Source organism: Sinocyclocheilus grahami, unplaced genomic scaffold (assembly GCF_001515645.1).
Source record: "Sinocyclocheilus grahami isolate Dianchi unplaced genomic scaffold, SAMN03320097.WGS_v1.1 scaffold25.1, whole genome shotgun sequence".
NCBI classification, from domain to species: Eukaryota; Metazoa; Chordata; class Actinopteri; order Cypriniformes; family Cyprinidae; genus Sinocyclocheilus; species Sinocyclocheilus grahami.
Genome location: NW_015505204.1, coordinates 986,694 through 1,008,574, shown reverse-complemented (window position 1 = coordinate 1,008,574; position 21,881 = coordinate 986,694). Strand labels below are relative to the sequence as shown.

Below are 21,881 nucleotides of genomic sequence, written 5' to 3'. Positions count from 1 at the left end.
CATGGACCATGACTCTGCCATAGAATTGCACAATGTAATGGCAACAGGGTCAGTCCCTCTGGAGCAAACTTACCAGCCTGTATCTTTAACCACCATGTTATACCACACTTCATAGAGTGCTGTAGTGATGACATAATTTTGTAGGTCAACCTGGAAGTTAGTATCAACCTGGTTCCCCCTACAAAAAACCAATAGGGTTCGCTTTTGGATTATTGCAGAAATTAAGCTCTGGGACCAACAAGTTTGATTCTTACACATTTAGTTCATCAAGATAATTCATACAAATGAAAACAACTGTTATGAATGTTGAAGCCCAAAGTAAAAAGCTAAAAGTAGGCTATAAACGAACTACACCACAGTCGCATAACTTCAGAATCACTATTACCAAGCTTCCGACGACTCTTTCAATCTTTATTTGAAAACATTTTCCCAGAAGGTTTGAGTTAGAATAGTTTACAAGAGCATGCTTATTAACACCACAAGGCTCTGAAAGTGGACAAGAGAGCAGATGAATTAACCTGTTTGACGTGATGACATTTCATGACCCCAACAACCTTTATAGTCCCATTTAGCCAGAAACTGCCATTTTCCAGACAAGAAAAAGCTTTAAAAAATGATGCATTTTTTAAAAATAAAATCTAAGTATATATCTTGGGCTTGTGTTAACCTGGCTCAGACCATTAACCAAAAACTCATACATTTTTTTGTTTTTTTTACGGCTTTCATCTTTTGGCCTACAACAATATACCATCTTTGCAGCACTCTGTTAGTCCAATTGGTTTTCTTGAGCATCCCAACGGAAGCATTTATTGGCATAAGTTAAATTAGTCATATATATTTGCATGTGTATTATAAAGGATTATATTTAATATAAACAATACTCATCTGACAAATAGCCAGCTAAATCAAAGCATGCATTACATTTCCTCAAAGGGATGTGGTGTCTAAATTCTGATTCCTCCCGTGTCCCGTAGACTCCTCTTTACTCCCTGATGGGCATCTGGCTCATTACGAGCTTTGTCATCTCTCCATGTCGACTGTTATGACTTTGACAGCTTCTAATGAAATTTTTCCTCACAAATGTTACCTGCCTTTATGTCCTGTCACTCTCCCTCTCTCTAATGAGCAGCACCTCACAATTTGAGGTCATGGTGACATTTTGGTCCCTGCGATTTCCCCCTCTTCTCTCAGCAGGGGCTTTCGGAGAAAGTCATCCCACGCTCATGGCCTGGATATTGATATTTCCGTCAGTAGTTTCAGCTCCTTGCGACCAAGTGGCCACTCTTTTTTTTCAGAGAACGGCATCCATGTCATGTCATTCTATGTATTTCAGTGTCTCGGAGGGGAGGCAGCATTCATGATGCAGTGTTATTGAAGGTTGGAATTATTTTTTGATAACGGATTGTTCTTTTATGCCGTTTTTCCTTGTCTTTTGGCTGAATTTGAAAGCAGTGTGAAAGAAACAGGGAAAAATGGGGGGAAGTGTGAAGACTGTAAACATGCTGCTGTCATGTAGAACAGTGCTGCTGTGCGACTGGGGTGGATGCTCGTTTGACACGGCCGCCACATGGGAAGTCATCGCCTGCGAGCCTGACAGTGCCTGCTACAAACATGACACAATTCCCCGCCTCGCATCTGCTACCGCTACATTGTATGCCGTTAGTGTAGATGGATGGGTGAATAAACAGTGCAGAAACAAAACATTGCTTTTAGGAGATTTGCTTTGTTTATTCACTTTTGTCATTATTAGCACTTTCAATGAGTAGACTGCAAAATAAGACTTAAAACTAATTCTATTTTTTTTCTAATACTTGTACTTTTTTTTCTTTTCAATAAATACTTGAAACAAAATAAACATTAACTGAAATAAAATTAAAACTAAAGAAAAAAAACTAAATAAATAAACATTTATGTCGGCTAGTTTGTCGAGGCAACATTTATCATTTTTATTTAGTTGAAGTTGAAGTGATAAAATAACTATATATATATATATAAAAAAAAAAACGTTTACGGCACAGCCAATTTTACATTTAGTTCTTGGTAAATGTTAACTTTGGACCCTGCTAGGGAGGTTTGTCCCATCATGCCTGGGAGTTTATGCAGTTGTGCCTATTTTGTGCAACTACAGTGACCTACGGTGGTAGCAAACTCGTTTCATATTTCTTATAATAACTGCCGATCTCACAGTTTCAAACACTGGACTGTGTCTTTCAGACAAGAGAGGTTACTTTGTGAGAACTAGCCTCCGGGTGGCCGACGAATATAAATTTGGAGAAAAAGGGGGATAAAGTAATAAAATATAATCATACTGAATTAATTCATATCATCACAGGTCCAGCGAGTCAGAAAAAGTGACCTAGAGTCAACAGGGAGAGCGGAGAGGGGGAAAGGGTGGCACAATTTGATTAAGGGTATTCAGATGTACCCTTGACTCTCGCTCCAGAGGATTGTGGGTGAATAAAGAAAGCTTGAAGGCCTCTTCTACTGAAGAGCTGAATGGCATTAAAGTTATTATTCATTCTGTGAGCGCGCACAGAGAGAACACTAACACTGTCATATTAAAATTTTATATAAAGCTCCTGTCACTGAGACGGTTTGATGCAAGTTTTCCACTGAAAAACAAATTATCTGTTCCTACAGTAAAATGTCAGTGTAACCAAAGCACCCCTACTTTAATAAATACCACAGAATCATGGCAATCAGTAATGCATGATGGGAAATGTAGTCCGGGGTGCTATGCAACAGTTTGTGTGGTGCGAGAGTCAATGAAAAGGAAAGTTCATGGACCGGATTCGTGACAACTACATGGTCAAAGATCTCAACAGTGTTGTATTACTGAATCAGATTTTAGTTGTCCTACAGCATGGAGACTTTCATCTTACAGACGGCATAGACCTCTTTGGCAGCTATTATGCAATACAGCGGAATTAATTGCTTTCTTTAAATGTCTGGATGTTAACAGCGGTATTCCACTGATGCCTCATAGATGGTTATCTTCAGGTTTCGCTCGCCTGCTTTCTTTCTTTTTTCTTTCTTTTTTCTTTCCCTCACACCCAATCCAGTCTCTTGCACTTTCTTTCTGGCAGGGGGCAAATGATTCCTGATTTGAAATAGTCTATGCTGCCTTTCAGGCGGGACAGATCATCATGTTCAGAGAGAGAGAGAGAGAGAGAGAGAGAGAGTGTACAAGCAGGAGAGAAAAAGGGAAGGAGCGATACGGTTTGTTGTCATTCTGTTGGTCATTACATTCCACCTTTAAGGGTCATTCTAAAACACTTTAAGAGAAAAACACTCAATGTGGCTTTATGTACTAAAACAATTACAGAGGAGAAGCTAATTTCTCTTAAACATTACTTTGAGAGAAAACATGTTTTATATTAAGCACTTTCTTTACTATTAAAGCCCATTATAGCTTAACATGCCAGAATTGTTCTCAAACTTAAAAACCACAAATTAAAGCATGAAAGTATTATAACCAAAACAAAGAGAACAGTTAATTAATTATAAAGAAGAGCCTTAATATATAGTTATTTTGTGTCATTTACCACATTGTTCTTTTTTGCCATAATCGTGTATATTACAAGTAAAAGGAGTTTGTTTCTTAACCCTATAAAGCCTACTGTATCATATTCTACTACATGCTTTCTGTCACCTGATTGATAGTTTATAACTTTTTTTTGGCAAGGAAATGGGTGAATAATAAACTATACTTTCATGCAACTATATTTCATGCAAGTAATCTGCTATACCACATTCATCTTACTGTTTGGACATAATATGCATTTATATATATATAATGTGACTGCATACATAATTAATGTGACTGGGGCCTCTGTTCTTCAAATTGAACAAAACATAAACATCTGTAACTGCCACAAATGAAGCCTACCTGATGTAAAATTGTGACTCATAAAGCAGCTAATTTTGTTGGCAAATTCTAAATATATAAATGCATCATTGCAGACAAGCTGAAGATTAGCAACCAAGCAGTCAACTTATTAAGTGAAGAGCTGAATCCACACAAAAACAGTTTATTCAGTTCATTAAATCATCTCCTCTACTGACTTCCATTCAAAACAACAGTCTCTTTTGGTCTAAATTTGTCTCCCAGACGATACATCCAGATATACAGCAAAAAGTAATCCATTTTATACATCCTAAGCAAAATCAGTATTAGATTATAGTCAGATTGCATAAGCCATATTGCATCTGTAAGTACATTCCTTTTGTCTACACACATCTGATAACCCATAACAGCACATCCAGGGATGGCAGAGGATCCCCAAATCCAGGTGTGAAAAACTTGTTGCATCTTTCCCAAAAAGACTCATGGCTGTATTAGATCAAAAGGGTGCTTCTACTAAATACTGAGCAAAGGGTCTGAATACTTAGGACCATGTGATATTTCAGTTTTTCTTTTTTAATAAATCTGCAAAAATGTCAACAATTCTGTGTTTTTCTGTCAATATGGGGTGCTGTGTGTATATTAATGAGGAAAAAAAATTAACTTAAATGATTTTAGCAAATGGCTGCAATATAACAAAGAGGGAAAAATTTAAGGGGGTCTGAATACTTTCCGTACCCACTGTATATATATATATATATATATATATATAATTTTTAACACGAGAAGCCTCTCTGTTTTACGTAAATATGTTTAGAGAGTGAAAGAATAATATATCATGTAAGAAATGCTACGTTTTAATGTCACATTGCTGACAATTGATCATTATAACACTGATTTTGTACAAACTTTGTGATTGAAGTTGTTAACAGTTGATATGAATCTTAAGTTTTCCAGAAATACCCATACTTCTTTCAAACTATCATGCAATCATGTCTGATACGGATATCTACAACCGATAAATGCAAGTACGAGCAGCAAAGTTTAAACTGTCAGTAGTTTCAGACAAACTGGCCCCTGATCTCATTACTGCAGTAGACATGGCAGTTGACATCTTTTTAGTGAACAGTGATGTGGTCTATGTGTTAATAAGGTCAGAGAGCAGACGGAACATGAGCGAGATGGACAATGTGGCTAAAAGAGCCTGGCACTGATGATTAATGCTAAGCTGGCACTATAGTGGGCCCTGCCTGTCTCCACATTGAGGGGGAAAAAAGATGAAAACATGGGCCTTTAGAAATTGCTGGCGGAAGGTTTGATGCCTGAGGGATGTGGTTTTAGAAGGTGTTGAATATGTTGTATTTGTGAGGCTTGTTCAAAGAGGTTCCAGTGTGAGCGGGACAGCAAACGGGCTAATTTGCCAGTGTATTATATTTCCCATCATTTCAATTTCAAAGTGCTGCATTAGCGAGCAGCAGGGATGAAAGGACTGATGAGCATTCTTCGCGCCGAGGCTGCCATCAACATCCTTCAAGCCCGGCCCCTCATCAACCACAGCGTGTCAGCAGAATTATAGAGCGTCTCTATGTGCAAATGAACTCAAATGCTGCCCGCTACCGTCCATGGACGCCTTTGGTACCAACCAGCAAATTACAAATTTTGTGTTTAATCAATAATTCATTTTCCAGCTCTTTTTGTGTGCACGGCTAACACACGAAGGGCCAGCGGATAAACTCGGCAGGAAAACACGTTATGTATTCAAATCCTTTCATGTAGAGTTTTCACGAATATGCTTAAATTCTTAAAACTGTCAAAATAAGAGCAACAAGTAGTAAAATACAATTCTTCTGCCAATGAACTACAATAGTCAGGATGAAAAAAGAAAGTAACTGATCTCATTGTTTAGGTTTTTGGTGTTTTTTGGCACCAGACTATTTAAAAAAATAAAAAGCCAACTATATATTTTCTAGTTTATGGGACCTTTTGAGTCCCAAATACTAATACATTTGAATTAATTGAAGTGACATAAAAACCCATGTTAGACCAACAGAACTCCCCCAAACTAGTTGTCCCAACTAATTTTCTGAACAAAGAATTTCAAACTGAACAATATTGTTGAAACCTTAAAGGGGTCATATTATGCGATTTCAATTTTTCCTTTCTCTTTGGAGTGTTACAAGCTCTTGGTGCATAAAGAAGATCTATAAAGTTGCAAAGACTAAAGTCTCAAATCCAAAGAGATATTCTTTATAAAAGTTAAGAGTCAGCCACGCCTATCTAAAATGGCTCGTTCTAACACGCCCCCACATACCTATGTCACTATGTGGGAAGATTTGCATAACGCCGCCCAAATGTTCACGCAAAGAACGAAGGCATAACTTTTATTCTCGCTGTAGTACTGTTGTTGCCGCCGCCATGTCGTGAAGGCACTGCGTGATTCGTTGTGAAAGCGAAACTACTTTGTTTGGCCTTCCAAAAGAGGACGATATCTGCTTTGTCATGCCTGGAGCTGATCTGTGCTGGTTACTGAGGAAATACTACAACTTTGCGCTGTGGATCGCCGGATCGGCTTTCACCGGGGATGAAGCGGAGTCCAGCCCGGGGTCATCCCATGTGGTTGCCGCAAGCCCGCCAGACGCTCCTTCGTCGAATCCACCGCCCCTACTCACTCTAGTCCTCCGGCCATTCCACACTTTATCCCCCGGCCTCTGCTCACTCTAGGCCGCCATGTGTGACGCTGTGTTTCGTTGTGAAAGCAAAACTACTTTGTTTGGCCTTCCAAAAATGGACACGACTAGAAATCAGTGGTTAAGTTGTATTTACAACACTGTTCCAGAACACTTCAACCCAAATATTCAGATGTGTGCAGCACATTTTATGGAGGACTGTTTACTGATCTTGGGAGAGTAGACAACAATGCCGGCTGTTCTGACTCAAAGACTAAGTAAGTTTTTTTATATTTAAAGAGTTTTTATATTTTATATATTTAAAGTGAGTTTTTGGGCAGTGTAGAGTAGGGCTTGTTGTTTCTCCGATCACAAATGCAGACATGGTTTTATGTTTACGGGGTGCGATGCAAAGCAACACGTAAAAAGACAGTATAAGTCATTATAATCCATAATTATGTCCCCACTGGATGCAACGAATGCCTCGTTTATAATGGGTTTTCATGTTTTTGAATCATCGCTCCGGCCTGACAGGGCATCACAATATGGTAAGTCACACGATTGAGGTATTCGGCCAATCACAACGCACTGGATAGCTGGCCAATCACAGCACACATCGCTTTTTCAGACCGATGAGCTTTGTAAAAATCGACGCGTTTCAGAAAGGCGGGGCATAGAGGAGAAACAATAATGTACAGTATGTGGAAAATAATGTGTTTTTTTTAACCTTAAACCGCATAAACACATTTAATTACACCAAATACACAAAATAATGTTCTTTTTAGCAGCATCATATGAACCCTTTAAGGGTTTGTGAGTTCCCAGCATGAATAAATTATGGGTTTACTGTTACAGGATTATTGTTTCGCTGTTTGCTGACTTAAAAAAAAATATGGTTGATGTTTTGTCATTATTGATAGTCATTTGTTGTGTTGTAATGTTAACAGATCTTTTTTTACATTAGGTGTTTGTCACCGTTCTTGAGGTTTGTGTGTCAAGTGTAGTATTAATTTTCCTATAAACAGTATAAAACAATATGATATAAATTAATATATAAAATATAAACAATATTATTATTATTTAGGACAATTTGTAAGACAATAGTTGAGAAAACCTAAAATCTGAATATCAAATTGTGTTGATTATTTAAAGTTTTCTAAATACAGTGCAATACAGTGCAAGGCTGAGCAGGGAAACCAGCTTAAATCGGGTAAAACTACCAAACTGGCTCCTTTTTTAACAGAGGTTTTTATACACAATTTGAATGTAAAATCAGTTACCTCAGACAATCATTGTACATACTTATATTATTGTAGCTGACAGAAAAAAATAATTCATATCACTCACAGTTTGTCACATTTGGAATTGGCAGAAATGTAAATAATTTATGTTGTTTTCACAGTAAATCACTGTATTCTCGACAGTTCCCTACTGTACAATTTGCACACATTATGGTACTGTAAATTTTGTTTTCATATTATTATTACTGCATTCTCAGCAGTTTCCTACTCTATACACTGTATACAGTATACTACTGTAGATTTTCAATTAATTATGGGAAAATATCAGCCAACTGTAAATATAAATACAGTAGCACCAAATGACCGCGAAAAACAACCACACACCTCCTCGTGCAGCGGCTCTGTGACAGGTGAAGATGAAAGCCCACGAGAGTAGGCTATGGTAGGTTAACTTAAATATTCGACTTTTAAATCACTTTATACATTTTATTTTGATTTTCTTCCCACAGCGGTGCTAGCAGACCAGCGGGGAGGCTTGTGAAGATGAAAAGCCATGTGAGTAGGTTAAATTGGTAGGTCATCTTTACAACACATGCATTCACCTTATGAAGTCTGAATAAAGCTGTTGATGTGAAGCAATAACTTGTGTTATTGAATATATAACAAAATATAAATAAAATAAAAAATATAATAGTATAATGCTGTACTTTGTTTTTACAGTATGCTTAAAACTACTGTGCATTTACAGTGATTTTACTGTGGTTTGAAATCCAGCAGCTTCTGGATACTTGTTGCCAGTAAGTTACTGTTAATTTGACAATAAATATTTTACAGTGAGGGCTTTGTCAAAACCCTCTGCCTCTCCGGACTCAATCTTGTTTTATCAAAGTGACGTTTACAATCGGCATCAGCTTAAAAGACCTTTTAGTAGCTTAGTTACCAAGCCAACTAGGAAGAATATCTAGGAACTGAAGGTTATTAGTAAGCTTTCATTTTTTTTGCCTGACAGTGAATTAGTAAAACAATCTTCCCTGAGGTGGTTTTAATCTCAGCTGGTTGAATAAATAAAATAAAATAAACATAAAAACACTAGACTGCATGTTTGACGTCTATCTGTCTTCTGGCTTCTCAAGCCAGAAATTCATTCTTTCTACAAGTTGCAACAAAATGACAAACTGAAATCCCCCAAGTAGGAGCAGAAGAAAAACAAGTCCACGAAAAGCAAAGAAAAATTAAAGCATGAATCGATAACACCTGTAGTGAAGTTTCCATGATTTTGCAAGACTCGAGCAGCTCAACACCTGATCAATGAGAACATCTAGAAATTGGTTTCTGTGCTGAAATAGGCACCTCAGTCTCTATGAGTGATCTTTTTTATCTTTCTCTGCTTTGGGTCAATGTGAAGCTCTTTGGGTTTATGTAAGCCAGACATGACTATTCAATTGCTAATTTGCCAACTTCAGAACATCATAAGCTTTCTACAGCCTGGCCGAGTCTGATACAGATCTGCTATGCACAGAGAAAAATAAATCAAATTAATAAATACATTATTTTTGACCGTAAGTATAAAAGATTGATTTTTTTAGCAATTTTTTGCAATTTTAGTTACTGGTTATTGAAAAATAAGAGTTTCAATAACTTTTTAAGTGCAATAAAAAAAATAAAAAAGGGATTTTTCTAAATTGCAGCCCTAAAACCAATATAATTAGATTATGTTTTACATAAAATAAAAATAAATGAAATAAATAAATAATAATAATAATAATAATAATAAAAATGTTCAGCATAAACAGAAACGGAAAGATAAAAGCTTTGATGACTAAGTAGTGCTGCATTGTGGGCCAGGAGTTTCTGCTTTCAAGCCGTTCCAGCATTTATTTGGGGATTAACAGCAGCTGACGGGAATGAGTTCTTACTGACACATGTAAATAGATTTGTTGCAGAGTGAATCAGACAGATTTCATAGAAAAAGACATGAAGTCTTATCCCATCCTCTCTGGGCTTAAAAAAAATAAATAATGTAAATTCTGTCAATTTACTCACTCTCATGTTTTTTCAAACCTGGATGAGTTTCTTTCTTCTGTGGAACACAAAAGAAGATATTTTGAAGAATGTTGATAATCAAACAGTAACGGTTCCCACTGACTTCCACTTCCATTTTTTGTCCATACAATGGAAATCAAGGGGAACCGAAACTGTTTGGTCACCAACATTCTTCAAAATATCTTCTTTTGTGTTCTACAGAAGAAAGAAACTCATACAGGTTTGAAACAACTCTACAGTAAATGGTCACAGAATTTTCATTTTTGGATGGACTGTCCCAGGGTTCCCACATCCTGGTTAACTTCAAATTCAAGGACCTTTCAAGGACTTTCCAGGTCCAATACCCTCTAATTGTGGGGACACATTTCAAGTGAGAGCAAGGTTACATCATGTTACCTTGTAAGATACATTGTTACAGTTTTCATTTTTCAGTTTTTTTTTTTTTTGCTTTTTTTTTGGCCATATGACAGAGATCTGATATTATTTTTGTCGCATTTCTGTTTTGCATAAAACTGAAGAATATTCGGTACATCCTATACTGCAGTGCTTCTCAACAGGTTTGGCCATGGGACCCACATTTTCCCATGGTCATCAAGCCGTGACCCACTTTATGATATATGTACAGGTGCATCTCAATAAATTAGAATATCGTGGAAAAGTTCATTTATTTCAGTAATTAAATTCAAATTTCCATATTTCAATCTGCAGCGAGGGCTTTGGAAACAACGGCATCCATATTTTTTTATGTCTTATGAAGTATTCTAATTTGTTGAGATAGTGAATTGGTGGGTTTTTGTTAAATGTGAGCCAAAATCATCACAATTAAAAGAACCAAAGACTTAAACTACTTCAGTCTGTGTGCATTGAATTTATTTAATACACGAGTTTCACAATTTGAGTTGATTTACTGAAATAAATTAACTTTTCCATGACATTCTAATTTATTGAGATGCACCTGTATATATAGTTTAAAAAAGACTAAAAATTTATTTCACAAAAATTGTTGACGCACACAAGTACTGTCCCCCTTTACTTAACATACACATAAATTGTAAGAATATGACTAATACCGATGAATAAACAGCCTATAAGGTAAGGCTATTAAATAGCAGTCCCAAACTAGTTTTTGTTAATACAATTAAGTTGGTATGAGCCACCACAGTCATTTAAACATACAAAAACACAAAGTGAAAATAGCATGGCGTTTTTGGGTTATGGAAACAACAGTTACCATGGTGAATACACAATACTAACACAAACTGTTATTAAAACTGCTCCTGAATAGAATGAATATCATACCTTCATGCAAATCCTTCCCAGCTAACACACAAAGTACCAGTTATGTGATTTATTGGTACTTTACTTTTATTTCACACGTTGCATGCTCGTAGTTTCTTTTGCGCTTTAGTGAAATGCTATACAGCGTGTGCCGCCACATTTGTGTGTGCAATTGAAGAGTATGTTACAACCACAGTATAACGTCTGACAGGAGGATAGTTCATTTTTCTGAGGTGAGAGACTTTTTATTTCATATCAAGCTACAAAAATAACGATAGAATAATGAGATTGACATTAAGCCTGACAACATCCAATCTGTCCGCAGATACTGAATCAGGACAGCACATTTTCTCAGGCAGTCTTTACTTAAACTGCAATAAAATTGTCAACAGCTTTCACGCACAGCTTTCAAAATAAAATTCTTGCATCAGAAAATCATTTAGAATTACTTTTTTTGTTGTTGATGTTGTTTCTTTGACTGTACACTCCACGACCCACTCAGAACTAGGGGTGGGAATCTTTAGGCACTTCACGATCCGATCCGATTCTGAGAGTCACGATCCGATTCCAAAACGATTCTTGATCTACATTTTTTCCTAATTAATTCTTCTGCTGTGCAAATACATCTTTACAATTTTACATTTTAACCAAAACTGCAGTTTCTATGCTTTTTGTTTATAGTTGGAATCTCTGTATGAAAGTACTGCCAACTTAAAAATAGCTAGGGGTGTGAATCTTCACTGGTTTCACGATTCAATTCAATTATCATTATCAACTCAATATCACGATGTGTCACATTCTCAGTTCTCAATATTACTGCACATGGCTACATTTTCATATAAATTTTATGTCAAATTTAATTTGCACAAACAGACTACTTTTTAAAACAATTACTTATTTAAAATAAGTGTTCTTTAAGTATCCGAGAGTTTACAGACAATAGGCTAGTTATGGGGTTTTCTTTTTTCCTCAGCATTATTGCCATTTGATTATTGATGAGATCATAGACAGTGGCAGCTTTAACAGGCTGCATTTACACTAATGCACAGATCTATTTCCATATATCAGATGTTCTGTCCTGCTCTGAAAATATAACTGACTGTATTTACATCAATTTCACATAAAAGTATCCGGAGATGCAAGTGCATTTAACCGCAGCCGCGATCGAGCTTCAGGACAACTAACACAAAGCGCACGTGAAAGTCTGTCAGTGTGCGAGTTTCGTGCATCTAATAGTACTGCATTCCAAACGGCATAAATTAATGCATATCTAAAGTAAAATACTGAAATAACGGCGGGTGGAAGCACTCACTGTCAAGCAACGCGCACGTGTCTCACAGTGCAAATTCTGTGCAATGAAGCCCGCCATGTCTCTAGCACGCACGTGCCATTTGCGGGGGAAAAAAACAAGCTCAGATAGAATTGCGATGCATCGGAGAATACATTTTTTTCTCCCACCCCTACTCAGAACGGTCTTGCGACCCACCAGTTGAGAAACTGCTATACTGTATTCTAAAATGATCTGATTTTAACTTTTGCATGGATTTGATTGAAAAAAGCATAGGCTCATGTAACCAGAAGTTTTAAGATACATGAATATGTTTTTAAGTTTTTCTTGCCTCATGGGTTTACATTATCTTAACAAGCAAAGCAATTCAACATTAATTTCACGGTGTGTCTGTGAAACGTTGAGGTACCATCGTAGTAGTTTCGTGCGAGTGTGAACGTCATGTCAGCGTACAATACAAAGTACCTCACGCAGGAAACACTTAATGTAACGCGTAAATGCACATAACTAACGTAAATCAAGCACGCTAGTATGCATAGGCCACGAAGTGTTGGAGAAATAACACATTAGCGGACCGGAGGGAATAATATGGAAATTCTTTCCAGAAAACTTTTTGCACAAAATAAATTCAAGCACTTTGAAGGACCTGTATCTATGTACGTTTATTTTCAAAAACTTTCCAGGGCCTTGAAAAATTATTTTTCAGATTCACAAAATTTCAAGGACCCGTGGGAACCCTGCTATCCCTTTAAGAGAGTTTGTAAAAGGCATGGAAGCCAGCAAATGTGATAATTAGATAGAACAAAAACTATAATAGAACAAATAAATGGCTCCTCCTATAAAGATCTTGACTCTCATTGGCAATTTACGCAGGTAACCGCCCACACGGTGCTAAACCAGTGAAGGCTAATGAACTAGCAAATTAGGCCCAGAAAGCTTTAATTAGTATCAAAGTATGTCAAACTGATGGCTGGCCATTTATCTGCTCACCTCTAACCTCATCTTTTTGATGACTTGAAAAGAGCAGGCCAATAAAAGACAAAAGGAAAATGAATATAGATTTTCTCACTCAAGTGACCGAAGCAAATGATTAAGTAGTTCATCACAAGAAAATATAGAATTCTTCCCACGGAGGAATCGACCTGTCCTATAGATACATTAAAAATCTGGCAGGAAATCGTTAGGCATACGCGGAGCAATAGATTGTGTGGAGGATGCCCAACAATTGATCATAATTTCTAAGGGCTTGTACGTGTGAGGGGTGGAACTACAGCGGTACAGTGAGGAGCCAGAAGCTACGAGAGGAAAACACCACCAAAAAAATCCATCTCAATGCATTTCAATGTGGCATGCTGAAGGTAATGTGCTAGAATCTAAATTGCATTGGTTCACATCAACCATGAATGATTTCACATCTGCACTGATTACACACAATTGAGCAAATTTAAGCTGTAGCGCACACCTCTCGTTAATGTGCCCTCGATCACAATAAGTAATCTGTCAACACAACCGCCCAGCACTACTCTAGGAGAATAAAAAGACATGGTTGCAGTGGCACTACTTCAAAACTACCAAAAAAATGGCTGCATCAATAGCAATAGCAAAATAATATTTGCAAAATTAGCAATCTTAGCAACCTTGTATTCAAACGAACCAAAAAACTAACAAGCCAATAAATAATTAGGCCTATTTGTTAAAAAATGTTTAATATGTATGTATGTGTGTGTATGTGTATATGTATATAATGTATATATTACTATTAAAATGTATTATCATTATTATTTAAAAACCTTTAAAGACTGTTGAATGTAAATTATATATTATATTATATTATTATTATAAAAAGACTACTATATACATATTATTATTATATTATATTCCATAATGTTATATTTTAATTTAAGGTTTTCTATTAAACATATTTTTGAATTATTAGAATAGGTCATTATATTTGTACAACGTGGGCTATTCAGTCACAAGGCTCCAAATTACAGCAGTGTACTCAACAAATGACCCGTGCTGAGGGTGGACAGAGTCCTTGTACGTTTCCCTGTGCAAATCTCCCCAAGAGGCGCGCAACAATCATTCCATACACCTCCCACACAGAAGAACAGGTAAGCTCACAGTTGCCATGGAAGCACACTTCACCTGCCCACTCAAAAACCCCTCTTTATTTTCCTTTTCGGTTAATGTACCAGGTCAGAAAAGAGCAGGTAGATGGACACCAAAACTAGTTATCAAGCACTAAGACCCATCTGCCGCTTGAGTCTGTTTTGTGTGTTTATCATAACACCATTACACGACATCTGGCTATTTTAGGGAAATCAGAAAACAAACAGACAGGAAAATGTCAGAGGGTAGAATGAAAAAAAAGTAGACAAAAGAGAGTAATAAACCTGTTAAGAAAGAAAGACTGCTGTACGAAACAACTATATTTTGATTTTGCTCACAATGTGAGCACTCCTACAAGAGACAGAGAGGGAAAGAAGACAAACAGAGAGGCCAATTGAAAGACACAAAGCAAATGAGTGAGCCGAGGGAGCTGGTGTGTCTGTGTCTCCCCTCAGGCTGAGCTTTAGTTCAGACTGACCATGTGAGACAGTGATTGCTGGGAGGAATCGGGGTTTGGTTGCAGGGTCCGTGCCTCAGCACAGCTTTCCATTTGTCTGAGAGAGTAGCTGTGCTAGCAAACCCCTCTGACCACCTCTCTGCTGCTAACACACAAACAGCACTGATGACTATTACACAATTACACACCAATTACCACACTACCACCTTCAGACGACTGTATCTACAACACGGCTGACACTAACCGCATGCTTTGAAGAGAAGAATACATAGTTGGGTGAATCGCATGAAAACAAGTCCAGGTCATATTTCACCCAAAACTTTAATGGGAAAATTAAGACATTTTATTTGGCATGAATAAAATAAAGTCCATATTAAGATTATTTAGACTTAAGTTAGATTAGGCAATTAAGCATATTTTCTTATACAAACATACATATATATATATATATATATATATATACAGTGGGGCAAAAAAGTATTTAGTCAGCCACCAATTGTGCAAGTTCTCCCACTTAAAAAGATGAGAGAGGCCTGTAATTTTCATCATAGGTATACCTCAACTATGAGAGACAAAATGAGGGAAAAAAATCCAGAAAATCACATTGTAGGATTTTTAAAGAATTAATGTGATCAAATACTTATTTCATGCAATAAAATGGAAATTAATTATTTAAAAATCATACAATGTTATTTTCTGGATTTTTTTTTTGATTCGGTCTCTCACAGTTGAGGTGTACCTACGATGAAAATTACAGATCTCTCCATTCTTTGTAAGTGGGAAAACTTGAAAAATCAGCAGTGTATCAAATACCCCACTGTCCCACTGTATATATATATATATATATATATATATATATATATATACATATATGTGTGTGTGTGTGTGTGTGTGTGTGTGTGTGTGTGTGCGCGCGTGTATAAATATACACACACATACACAAACACACATTAACAAAAATACATTAATTTAACTTGTATATAATATTAATTTAATATAGTAAAAACAGTAAAATTGTAAAATGTTTACACAATTTCATTTGTTTTCTATTATAATATTTTTTAAATGTAATTTATTCCTGTGATGCTGAACTTTCATCATCTGTTACATCAGTCTTCAGTGTCACATGATCCTATGCATGATAATATGCTGATATGGTGTTTGGAAAATATTGCTTATTATTAAGATCCATGTGGAAAATAGTTGTGCTGCTTAATACATTTGTGAAAACTGTGATATAATTTTTCAGGACTGTTTGATGAATAAAAAGTTCAAAATAACAGTATTTATTTGAAATAGAAATCTTTTTAACATTATAAACGCATTTACTCTCACTTTTAGTTCATTTATTGCATTCTTGCTAAATAAATAAATAATAAAAATGATATAGTAATAAAATTACTATACATTTATAAAAGTATATTTAAAAACTTTAATGTTAGGTGGGATTAATCGCGATTAATTTCAGAAAAATGTGCGATTAATTAGTTATTTTTTTAATCGATTGACAGCACTAGTATGTACACACACACACACACACATACATATATATATATATATATATATATTTCCATCACACTAGAATAATGAGAATTTGAAAATCTTGCTAAAACAGACTTTATATTTCACAAAATCTTATGCAAAATACTCTTTGTTTTGATTGTAATGTTACTAGACAGATTTCCTGAAATTCACCCACTTCTTCATACCACTAAACCTGCTTTACCTCTCTAAAGGATTTCAATAGGTATGCTGAGCAATTCTGCTTCACAGGCTAATAAGTCTCCCTCTCTAAACCACAAGAGGATTGTTTTCACTGAAATTCCCAATTAGCTGCTATGGACAGCTCTCTCAGGAGACCGGAGTTTCTACTGCTCCGTGACCTCTCGCCAAATTGAACTGCTTAGAAATCTTAAGAATTTTAATGTAGATTGGCTCCCATTGGACCTGAAGGGCAATGTCAGACTTATTCAATCTCTATGTTCATGTGCCGCTGCTGAAGTACACTTCTTCCCACCATTTCTGTGGTAACAAACCATAAAGTACAACTGGAATTCCTGTGCATCTAAATGGCGAACTGAAGTCTAAGTCAGTCATTGGCTACTTTTGAATGGCACCGAATCTCAACTGTCCTTGGTATTGTTTTGAAACTGTAGAAAAAAATGATGAAGAAAGTAATCTGAGTGACATTTGTCATCTTCATTCTTTGTGGCATATGCTACTGCCCTGAAAGAACAGCCGTCTAAACACATAAAAGACAGAGGATCTCTTAACATGACACTCAAGCATTGCCCTTGTAATTATAAGAAGGTGTATGTTTCTGCATCCAAATCTTGTGTGTTCAGTCAGCCATTATGCCTTTCCTCAGTTCCTGATTTATCCAATCCCATCATAAGCAAGACCAAAGACAAGAGATATCAACTCAAAATGAGCCTGAAATTGCCATTAAATGCTAATCTCTTCCTAGCCTCTCTGCCCTCAGCCCCCTTACAGAGTCTGGCAGACAAAGAGATCTCAAGCCAGAATAAATTGCAGCACATACCCAAAGCAATTCAAAGTTTATTAAGAAGTATATTAAGGCCAATATTAAACATTATAAGTGAGTGCCCAATGCCATTGCCATGCAAATTATGCCATGGCTACTCAAATTGGAAGTGTCTGATAAAGCAAATTATGAAAATTGTAATTCAGTTAATGTAATTTCAAAACAATCTGCACACAGTGGCAGAACCAGAACCAGAAGATGCCAGAACCAACAGCCTAAACAGGAGAGCAAAGAGCTGATTTGGGTGGAGAATGGTTTGATTAATTGTTGGTGAAGCCAAGTGTGACGAAAAGGCAATAAGGAAAAACACAAAGAGACACATTCATGAATCTAACAGTAATATTCACTAACAAAATATTTAATATACATTTTAAAGATATTGCTGCTTATTCTGGCCAAAATTTTAAATAAATAAAAAGTAAATATATTAAATAAATAAAACCAAGTATGTCTATTTCTTGTTATGCCAGACAGATTATAATTTGCAAGTTAAAATAATACTTTCCAGTCTTGTGTGGTATGTCTGCTATGTAAAAGCAGACATAAAAAAGAAAGAACAAGAGAAGAAAAGCACCAGGCCCAGACGGTGTGACACCAGTCTGTCTGAAAACCTGTGCTGACCAGCTGGCCCCCATCTTCACACAGATCTTCAACAGATCACTAGAGCTGTGTGAAGTCCCATCATGCTTCAAACGTTCCACCATCATCCCCGTCCCAAATAAACCCAAAATTACTGGACTTAATGACTACAGACCTGTGGCTCTAACGTCTGTGGCCATGAAATCATTTGAAAGACTGGTTTTGGCTTATCTGAAGGACATCACTGGAACCTTACTGGACCCCCTGCAGTTTGCCTACAGAGCAAACAGGTCTGTGGATGAAACAGTCAACATGGGACTGCATTATATCCTGCAACATCTAGACAGACCAGGGACTTATGTGAGGATCCTGTTTGTGGAATTCACCTCGGCGTTTAACACTATCATCCCAAACCTCCTCCTGCCCAAATTAACTCAGCTCTCCATGCCCTCCTCCATCTGTCAGTGGATTGCCAGCTTCCTGACAGACAGGCAGCAGCTAGTAAAGCTAGGAAAATTCTCATCCAGCACCCGTACGATCAGCACTGGCGCCCCCCAGGGTTGCGTCCTCTCCCCACTGCTCTTCTCCCTCTACACAAATGACTGCACATCTAAAGACCCCTCTGTCAAGCTCCTGAAGTTTGCAGATGACATCCCATTCATCGGCCTCATTCAGGATGGTGACGAGTCTGCTTACAGACAGGAGGTTAAAGAGCTGGCTGTCTGGTGCAATCTTAACAACCCGGCGCTTAACACACTCAAAACTGTGGAGATGATAGTGGACTTCAGTAAGAACCCCCCTGCTCTCCCCCCACTCACCATCATGGACAGCACTGTAATGACAGTGGAGACATTCAGGGTCCTGGGCACCACTATCTCTCAGGACATGAAGTGGGACAATCACATTGAGTCCATTGTCAAAAAGGCCCAGCAGAGGTCCACCTTCGCCAGCTGAGGAAGTTCAACCTGCCACAAGAGCTGCTGAAACAGTTCTACTCCGCCATCATTGAATCCGTCCTCTGCACTTCTATAACTGTCTGGTTCAGTTCAGCTACCAAATCTGGCCTCAGAAGACTACAGAGGATAGTCCGAACTGCTTCGCGAATCACTGGTACAACCCTCCCTTCTCTCCAAGAACTGTACTCATCCAGAGTGAGCAAAAGGGCTAGCAAAATCACACTGGACCCCTCACATCCAGCACACTCCCTCTTTGAACTGTTGCCATCTGGTTGACGCTACAGAGCACTGAGCACCAGAACGACCAGACACAGGAACAGTTTCTTCCCTCAGGCAATCCATCTCATGAACACTTAACAATAATCGTGGAACACACAACACTAGTATACATTATTTATTTAACACATACTTATTTACATTTCAAATTTGCACATATCATACCTGTATATACAAAATTGTCTATTTTATATATTGTTTTTGCTTTTTTGTACATTGTCTATTTTGTCTATTTTTATATTATTCTTTTTATTATCTGTGTCCTGTCTTGTCCCTGTCATTCTGTTGCACTGTGGAGCTTCTGTCACTAAAACAAATTCCTCGTATATGTAAACATACCTGGCAATAAAGCTCATTCTGATTCTGATTCTGATTCTAAAATAAACAGATAAAATACAGATATAATTAACAGGTTTAAAAAAATTATCAAAGTTTTGTCCAGAAGAGATCCCTGGATTATTTTCTCTCCATCATGGGATGTCTATTCCTCAAAAAGAAGACATGAGCATTTGTTAAAACTAAGATAAGTCTATATATATATATATACTGATTTTTTTTTTTAGTTTTAACAGATTCATTGATTGTATTATAATGCTGAGCTCTGACTTGAGTTTGTGAACAAATATGAGAAATGAAAGAATAACTGAAAGAATCACTAATAGTTCTCAAATACTCACTCAAGGTCACCTAGTAGTTTAATGAACTAACTACAAGAAGAAAAAAATTTGTAAATGAACCAGTAAACTAATCCTCTAGTCTTTTTGGTAAACTTAAAGAATTTAAATGTAAAGAATCATGCAAATTGCATGAATTAAAATAGCCTACACTAGTCTAGTGTATAAGGCCCTTGTAGTTGATGTGTAGTAGTTAAAAAAAAAAAAAGTAAAAATAAAATAAGGAATGGACACAGATGTGCCAGGGCTCGCTAGGACCTTTAGTGGTCCTTTAGTCCACTCAAAGTCCTAACATTTCCTTTTTGGGATCGAATCACAGCCTTGTGTAACATCACATTACTTGCAATTCCAACACGTGTACTGCCAACAGAAAGAAACTGAGTTTCATCCAGCACCATCAGTCCACAGACACACTTTCTGGGAGCTTGTTTAAGGTGCCAGTGGAATACTGTGATATCACACACACACGTATAGAAGAAAAGACATACCTGCTGTTTTTGGCTCAAAAATCAGGTTGTTAAACCAAGCTTGTTGTGTATCAGCCAGTTCACACTGCAGAAACAAACTTTTATGAGTGAAAAAAAGAGACAAACTGAAAAGATGTGTCCTGAAAACCACAAAGGTGAGACTGCAAACAGACAGCATCAAAAAATAACAAAAGGATTTTACATATTCAGACCACTCTCAGACAGCTGTATTTCCCACAATTCAATACTATTTTTGTCCGTTTACAACTCTTCTTCTAAGCACTGCACATATGCAGTAGAAAAATGGGTTTCACATTATACATGACTTCAAAAGCTTTACAGTCTACATTAAAGGGGAGGTCTAACGCTATTTCATGCATTCTGAGTTATTTACAATGTTAAGCACTTGTATTCTCATGCTAAACATGACCAAAGTTTAAAAAAATGATTTGGATGTATGACGAAGTATTTCTGTGCCAAATACACTCCTTCCGTTTTTTTTGAGGATAGCACTGTATAACGTCATGAAGGGCGGAATTCTTTGCTGGATTTCAATGCTGTATTTGCACATCATTTGATACTGAAAGATGGACCGGTCCCAGCAATAAAAGATCCCAGTCATGAGTCGGAACCGTAGACGGTAACTACAACTCAATCAAATTTCTGTGTTTTGCTGGTAAGTACTCGTGAATCTTTAGCTCCGCCTACGGCACGCCTCCGGGAGCACAGCTGTTTCCGGAGAGAATCGTAAAGCTGTATCTGTATTATAAATCTGATCAAACTAAAGAGTCTTCGGCGATATGAAGGATGCAATGCTACTCTATAGGTACTCAAGATTAACATGAGACTGACCAAAACTGTGTGTTATGTCCCCTTTAAATCAAAATAGAAAATTTAAGAGATGACGGACAGGACACAGACAGACAGACAGATAGACAGATAGACAGATAGATAGATAGATAGATAGATAGATAGATAGATAGATAGATAGATAGATAGATAGATAGATAGATAGATAGATAGATAGATAGATAGATAGATAGAGACAGGCAGACAGATGGAAAGATAGATAGATAATATACAGACAGACAGACAGACAGACAGACAGATAGATAGATAGATAGATAGATAGATAGATAGATAGATAGATAGATAGATAGATAGATAGATAGATAGATAGATAGAGTCAGACAGATTGAAAGATAAATAGATAATATACAGACAGACAGACAGACAGATAGACAGATAGATAGATAGATAGATAGATAGATAGATAGATAGATAGATAGATAGATAGATAGATAGATAGATAGATAGAGTCAGACAGATTGAAAGATAAATAGATAATATACAGACAGACAGATAGACAGATAGACAGATAGATAGATAGATAGATAGATAGATAGATAGATAGATAGATAGATAGATAGATAGATAGATAGATAGAAGCACAAA

At 36.8% G+C, this 21,881-nt stretch overlaps 1 protein-coding gene and 1 long non-coding RNA gene across 4 annotated transcripts in view; both read right to left on the bottom strand.

Annotated features, from left to right (window-relative positions):
* LOC107563764 (neuroligin-1-like) overlaps positions 1–21,881 on the bottom strand; it is a 183,729-nt gene that overhangs the window by 14,248 nt on the left and 147,600 nt on the right. The gene's annotated exons all lie outside the window — the stretch shown is intronic.
* LOC107563790 (uncharacterized) lies at positions 72–21,063 on the bottom strand. The gene is made up of 4 exons (XR_001606144.1): positions 20,996–21,063; positions 10,334–10,340; positions 6,635–6,638; positions 72–83 (listed from the first exon to the last, which is right to left on the bottom strand). It is a non-coding gene; the product is annotated as an uncharacterized lncRNA (long non-coding RNA).